This window comes from Triturus cristatus, chromosome 11 (assembly GCF_964204655.1).
Source record: "Triturus cristatus chromosome 11, aTriCri1.1, whole genome shotgun sequence".
NCBI lineage: Eukaryota > Metazoa > Chordata > Amphibia > Caudata > Salamandridae > Triturus > Triturus cristatus.
Genome location: NC_140594.1, coordinates 74,901,119 through 74,908,907, shown reverse-complemented (window position 1 = coordinate 74,908,907; position 7,789 = coordinate 74,901,119).

Here is a 7,789-nt window from a genome sequence, read left to right as displayed (position 1 = left end):
ACAGTTTAGAACAGAGGACATGTGCTTGTTTTATTGTTTTAGGGTGTAGATGAGCGAGATTAAGCAGAAGCAATCATGAATACTCTTGAATAGTAGCACCACTCGCTTGTAAAATGTACAAGTGGCAACACGTGACACGAAATGAGAAAAATGTATTGTGTTAACTTTAAACTACTACAGTTGTGAATGTCCACATGTCTTATAATGCATAAACAATTAGTTTATTATTCTAAAATAGCTAGGGTATAGCACAAAAATGGGATTACACTTACTTTTTTGATTTATAATAATGAGACTACACCCCTGAAGAAGGGCTGTGGATAATAGCCTGAAATGCTATTGGGGATTTACAGCATGTACAGATCAATGAGGAATGAAGTATTTTAATCATTATTTTAATACAACACATGAAGAAAATAAAGCAACATGAAAATCATTAAATCGAAGGAGACTGTGTTCTCACAAAAGCAGTGAAGATAATCAAACCTATGACAAACCAAGAAGTCATCTGACTCGCAAATAGTTAAATAAAAGGAAAACTCTCACCCCAAGCTTGGCTAGTGCTTGAATATATAATCGATTTCAGTATCCTGTGATCAGTGGTCATTGCATAGGAAACCATACACAATGGAATGAAACAAACCACTCATAAACTGAAAGTAAACATGGAGGGGTTTGGGTATTCGAACATTTCCTGCTAGGATTAGGAATAGTTGCTGCTTCAGTTCTTGCGTTAATATGTACAGTTTTCTTACGCGAAATATTTGCATTTGGTCACCAGCGAGTCAAAAGAACGGTTGTTGATCCTAAAAACGAAGTTCAGCGATATAGCCTGCAACGTTTGTCAGGGAGGCTTTAACACGGGAATTACAGCTGAAATAGACGTGAATGCAGATCGGGTTTTGTTAAATGACTTGCTTTCATCTCCACAGACTGCCCGCGCATTACAATCATTAAATGATAACTCGATACATTTCCAGGCTCAATTTGATCTAATAAAATGTTGTGTTTATCTTGTCCCATTTGCTGTGCGTTCAAAGACAAAGGTCAAATGTCAGGCCGTAGCTTCTTACAAATTGCTGCTTTTTTGGAAACTGGAATTTACGTTTACTCCTCTGACTGCAAAATGATGGTGCTTTAAAAGGTGACTTAGGTGACAGTCTTGCTGGGGTACAGGATGTGAAAGGCAAGGCTCTCATTTGTTTCTAAACCGCAACATTTAGATTCCTGTAAATGAACTATACACATATTTGAAAATATATCAGCAATTAGGAAAGCAGAAATGGAGCAAATTTGTTTGTAATTCTGAAGTGAGACGGAAAGAAAGATTTTAATAGGATCAAAACAAATCAAGACACTTTACTTGGTGATGCGCAAATTATAAATATTCGCTGAAATGTGATTTCCACATATTATCATTTGTAAACTAAATAGTTTTACCAGTAAAATTCCTCAAGTTTAGTGGTCTTTTCAACTGAAAACGTGCTGGTGCTGCCTGCAAACGACAGTGCGCTACTTATTCAGTGCTCCAAAATGCACCACCAGCTACAACCCGCACCCTTACCACGCTCATGCTGGACGGACGCGGCACATTTGCTACAGTTGTGTTTTTGTCTGATGCTTGACTTTTTCACAATCGCTGTGACTTCAGTGATGTAACATTATGCCGGGGGCGGGCAGCTGAGACTTCATCCTGCTTCCATGCAACATAACAATGTCGCCACGGGACAGAAAATGTAAATCCGTAAGGTTCACAATGGGACAGAAAACTTAAATAAGCAAGATTCAGAAAGGGACAGACATTTTCAATCTGAAGGATTCAAAAAGTGAAAGAATTTAAATAAGGAAGATCAATCGGGCTTGGACATGGTCAGATTTTGATTCTGACTGTAAATTTAGTTTCATTGAATGTTCATGGTTTTGAGAGATGGAGGGGGTCTGCTGTCCTGTGCCGGTATATGGGCCTTATGCTTTCCTTATTTTGTTTTAGATGTCCCTTCATCGTTAGTCCTGAGGAGACCCCCATTGATAGAAGGGTCGAAACGCCGTCGACAAGTAAAAAAGAACAGACCATTACCCAGCTTGTATCAGTGTGTACTGAAGCTGTAAAAAATACTGTATAAGAATGGTCGTTTTTCACAACTGATGGAAACCGTGTACATAATAATTCACTTTGTATATTCACTTATTGGTTCCATTTCTTCACTTGGGGGCACAATGCACAAACAGTACTACTTTTGACTGAAAGAAGTGTACCTATTGTTTATTTATTTATTTATTTATTCATAAAATATGTTATACCGAGCAAACTGTGTAGAAAGTTTTTTCTGCCCTCTGACATTAGATGTTCCTTTTTATTGCGAATGTGCACAAGTATTTCAAATATTAGTTCTATTTATCCACAGGAACCATGGTTTTCTTATATATAAATATTACCCTGGTTCCGTCGTGAATAGGGTTCCCCTGTTACTTCCTTAGTCTAAGCAGGGGGAGGCACAGAGAATCTTCTGTCTTAACCCACCTGTAAGTGGTTGCATTCTTTGTGCGACATATGGAGACAGTCCTGGTGTTCTAACCAGCATGCTGGGACTTTTGAGCCCATACTTAGTGTTCAGTGTAAAACTACATGTTCCAGAATGCAACATGCTCTTGGCTAAAAAACTGGAGTGGCTGAAAATGTCTTGCGTGCCCAGGGGCGCCCTGGATGCTGTGTCTGTACTGTAGGAGCACAGGTACCAAGTAGGCACATGTTGGCGATGTTGGCAGCCAGCCAAGGCTATCTGCCCAGCAGCAGGAGACTCCCAGATGTGCTGATTGTGTTTATTCCTAGTGTGTGTTCCAGTTGCGAGATAGTGATGACTTGAATTACATGGGTTATGTATGTGTGCCAGGCACAACATATTAGAACATCTTTGAAGAGATAAAAAGCCTGCCATGACTAGGAGAGCTTCTAAATAAGCGTCCCAGAATGCAAAGCGGTACAGACTAAGAAGCCAGGCGTGGGTGAAAGTGTCACAGATAAGGAGCCACTTTACATCTTTCCATAACAATAAAAAAATGAAATACAACAGGCTCTAGCTAGGAAACTGTACGTACAATTCAGGCACGGTTCACTCCCTCTGCGTGCATTTACTAATAAAGGGACCGGCAGTTCTGTCTTGGGGTGCCCAGCTTGCAGTAGGGGAGAGCAGACCGAACTTCATGTATTTTTTTTTGTCCTGGATATCAAAACTTTAGACTCGGATGGCCGGTTCAAGTGTGCAGGAATCTAGGTACACCACACTGTGAAGAAGCATTTAGGCTCCTAAAATATAACACACAAATGCCAATTGTCTATGCTGTGTCCCGTTTTTTAAGCTCTATGTGGTGGGCACGAAAGGTCTTTTTAGGAACCAGTAACTGACTTCATACTGTGATTTTTATTAACTCTTATGTACAACCCAATCTTGTTTTTTCCGGGTTTTAGCTCTTTTTAATCTGCTTTTATACACTTTGTATATATTTGTGAATGTTCTTTTATGGTCCACGGACCAAAAGAAAGAAAGATTGGAATAAAAAAAATGCTCCTAAATGCCTACAATGGAAAGGCTATTGTGTTTCTCATACTTGGACCTCGTTACAAATGTGTATTTGAACACTTTCTTCCTTTATTTTATTTTTATTTTACAGAGTTTTATATTGCGCAAACTTGAGCCGAATCGGGTATCAGAGCTCTTTACATAGCGCCAGTTGCATTACATGAGGACACATTCATTCATTTTTGTTAGGCACGGGGAGATTAAGTGATTTGCCCAGAAACACAGGATGTTCCGCGTCATTGCTGAGACTCGAGCCCAGTTCCCTAGATTCGAGGTTGACCGCCCTAGCCGTTAGGCCAACTCCTCACCTTTATTCGGCCATATGTTGCCATAAAAGACAAAAACAATACAGAGCAATGAAATGATTATAAAACAAATAACTCCATTACCTTCTGCAAAATAAATAAGATAAAAGATCTAGTAACCCTAAGGCATAATAACTAATGCTCTGCAACAAAATAAAACGACAACACATGAATTCTTTAAAGCAATTTGCACATACGCATATAAAGTGCATATTGCATCTATAAAATATGAACCAATCAAGTACAGTAAATATCTAGACTCAGAGTGAGATCATTTTAAAACGAGCAGTGCCAGTCACCGACAGTTCTCCTAGTAAAACATCTGCTTTAAGGAAGGGACCCCCCCTAGCACAGATATTTGGGGGTCTCATGATTGTAACGTGTGCAGGGGCCTGTTCACAGCTTCAGTGCCTCACGGATGTTAAAAGTGGTTAAAAAAAGAGTCTGGGCCTATTAAAATAATTACAGAAAAGGATGTAATGCATTAGTGGATGTGAGGAAACCCCATCACAGGGACAAGCCCAAGGTATTTTGAACACATTGAAACTGAGGGTATTCGAATTTGTAGTTTAGCCCTCAAAGTTGTACAAGCATGACTGACTTTGTAGCCTCACAAAGTTGCAAAGCTTGTCCGTTTTGCAAAAGTTTACATGCAATAAAAACTCAGCAACAAATGTTCCTGTGTAAGATACTTCCCACAAATATATTTGAAGAGGCCAAACATTAAGTAGTAAAAAATGAAGCGTTTTAACTCAACAAAATCTTTTTTTCTGGACTTGTCACCCACTAATTTTTTTTTACCCACAAATTAACTTTTAATTTTAACGAATTTTTCCCCCTAAAAAAAGCACCAAACTTAATACAACTAGATTTACAAATTTCTAACAACTATAATTGAAGCCAGCATGTTAAATTGCATATATCGCTGTTTCGCATTTATTTTCTTTTGTGTTGGCTCTTCATACAGCGCTTTATGCCACCCTAGGTTGGTGTCGAAGCGCTGAAGTGAAAGCGCTCGAGTGAGGAAAGAAGGGCCAGCGGAGATGAAACGGGCGGGTGAGACTGGGGGAAGGAAGGATGGGGGCGGGGCGGGGCTGTGGCGGCGGATTTCACAGCGGACGGCAGGTGGTGACGGCGGGAGCAGCAGAGATGTGCAGGGACCCCGCAGGAGAGGGAAGGCAGGGCTGGGCAGGAGAGGGCAGGTGCAAGAAACGCCACCATTGCTTCTCTGCAGAGGCAAGCGCCCTAAACCTCGACTTAGAAGAGAATGGGGCCATTACTTCAAATATAGATTTAAACTAGATTTATAATATTCACTATGTATTGTTATTTTGTTATTAGTTCGAAATTGGGGGCTGTTTCCATCAGCATCCCCTTGGAAGGCGTGCACGCTGGACCCGCCCCCTATGCGCCCCTCCCCCTCAGCCCACGCAATTCTGAGGCTATCAAACTCAGACATGCCATGCAGAGGTAACACGTGTGTATTCATTCATTTGAGCGCTAGAATTAAACGCAACCCTAACCGCGGAGGTGTAACAAGGCGTTGCACAAGACATACAAACATTAACAAAATATTTATTTTAAAACACAGAGTGAAAAATCAAAACAAAATAAAATGGGGATATTTCGTGTCTGCTAGGGGAGTTGTGGGCAAATAAGTGATTTTTTTAAAGCCGAATTAAACCCTGCATTAATACTAGTTTATACCTAGCAATGTCTGCATCGCTAATGCTGTCATATAACACACTCGAAAACATTATAGACATCCATATAAAATCGATTTATCACACCCAAGCTCAGTGACGTTCATGTCACGTGTCGGTCTCTGGAAGACGAGAGGCATCCGAGGTGTTCACCCAGATGTGCGCAGCAGCTGCATTACCCCGCGGAGCTATGTTGGCGGCTGAAACGCACACTGGGAGTTTTATTTCGCCGGGATGTTTAAAGTTCTGCTGGCGGAAGCAACCTCCCGGGTAGGTTTTCAAAGCTTGTATCTTGTCAGTCAGCATCCTTTCTTAAAAGGACTGAACGCGTGGTAAGGTGCAGTGGCCCCAAATTTAGAGCGATAAAACACGCGCTGTACCCGCAGTGTCCAACACTGTGTGCAGTGCCCAGTCTTACACCCAAAGTACTGTAAACAATTAAAAGAACTGCGCGTTCATCCAAGAACGATACATTCAAATCCCGGTTGGCATACTTGGGCACAGTGTGATCTTGGGCAAAATAGGTGCGTGTAAAATCCACACCTGGAGTCATAGAAGAATTTTTACGACTATTAATGGCCATTTACTATTACAGTGCACAAATAAATAACCATAAACAAATAAAGAAGAAATAATGCAACCAACATTCAACTTTGTTTAAATCCTTTATCTATGTGGATTTTGTTCGATCAATTTTCAATTTCAATTTCAAATAATCTTTGTTCGGATATTAAAAAATAGCCATAAAAGATACATATTATACAATAGGGCCTTCAACTAATACAAGATATTTCAGATGTTTGTTCGATCACTGTTGCTTCCCAGTTTCACTTGAGTCCCTTTCTTAGTGCAATATTCAATTAAATTTAGGATTGGGTCAGGTAAATGGGTATTCCTACACTTTCACAAAGATGTTGCATGTACTGTCACAGCCTGAAAAGACCCACAAATGTACTCCCCATGAAAGGCAACAGGAAGTCCACCTTGAGGGTGAGAAAGACCCCACATTCATATTTCATGAGGGAAAGCTTCCTCCACAGAGGGGAAATTAATAACAAATATTACATGTTTAGCTGCACATTTTTGCATCAGCAGGAGTACAGTTTTCAAAGTTTGAGTACTCCTGCACATCTATGACTGTCATGGTTTTCCAAGAGGAATTCTTTGTGAATCTCATAAAAGTTTTAAATCTGACCTAAATGTAGGAGTAAATATTCAGGAGAAGATTTCTGAATTTTGGTGGCTGGACTTTGTACTATGGTTACTGTACAGAGTACCACATCTTTCCTCCTTTGTTGTTCCACCATTCAATAATGACCTTATTTTACTGCTCGTTCTTATGTTGCGCGGATCTAGCCCTGAGGGGCAGCGGAGCGCTTCATGCAGCTCGCGGAGTATGTTCCCCGGGTGTAGGTGGCACAAGCAGTGGTTAGGCAGTTACAAAAGCGCTTTGGGGATTACAATAGTGTGTTTGACTCATTTACAACTGTGCGGAACACTAATGGGAGGTGAGGACAGCGGACGGAGAGGTGTGTTGGAAGGAACTGGTGCAAAAACAAAAAAAGCAAACCTTGGTACATTCATTTTGCTACTTCTTTAATGTGGAATGGTGCAAACAAGTTTTGATATATCCATTTACTGAAAGATTTTTGTACCAGGGCAGAAATGGAGAAAAGATTGAGAAACCAAATATTACACATCTATTGCGTGTAAATCATTTTAGATGAGTAACACATCATTTTATGGTTTAATTAACTTTATTGGTGTTTTGAACAAAAGCACTAGGCTAACACCAGCCCATGAACAACCTTTTTGAAAGGAAAGAGAAAACAGAATTTGCACTATTTTAGCTGCTTTTATAATGAAAAATTAAATGGAACAAACTGATTTTGCCTCAAACATGGTTCCATCTTCATGTTACTGGAAGAAATATTTTACTTTCTTTTGAAGAAAACACAATACAAAATAATGTGAAAATTTTGACAGTCAATGATTTGCCGTTAAACAAATACTGTTTGCTCCATTACATATGCAGCAAAAAAACGACGCAAACTGTTTTGTCTTTTTTTGTGTTTTTGTACCACTTGTGCGGATTTTCTATAACATAGCCCCCAAAAGTCAGGGCCTCGTAAATCAGAACTTTTGGATCATTGCATTTTTTCTACTTGCAACAAAAAAATGTTCTGCATTCGCCATTCGCAAG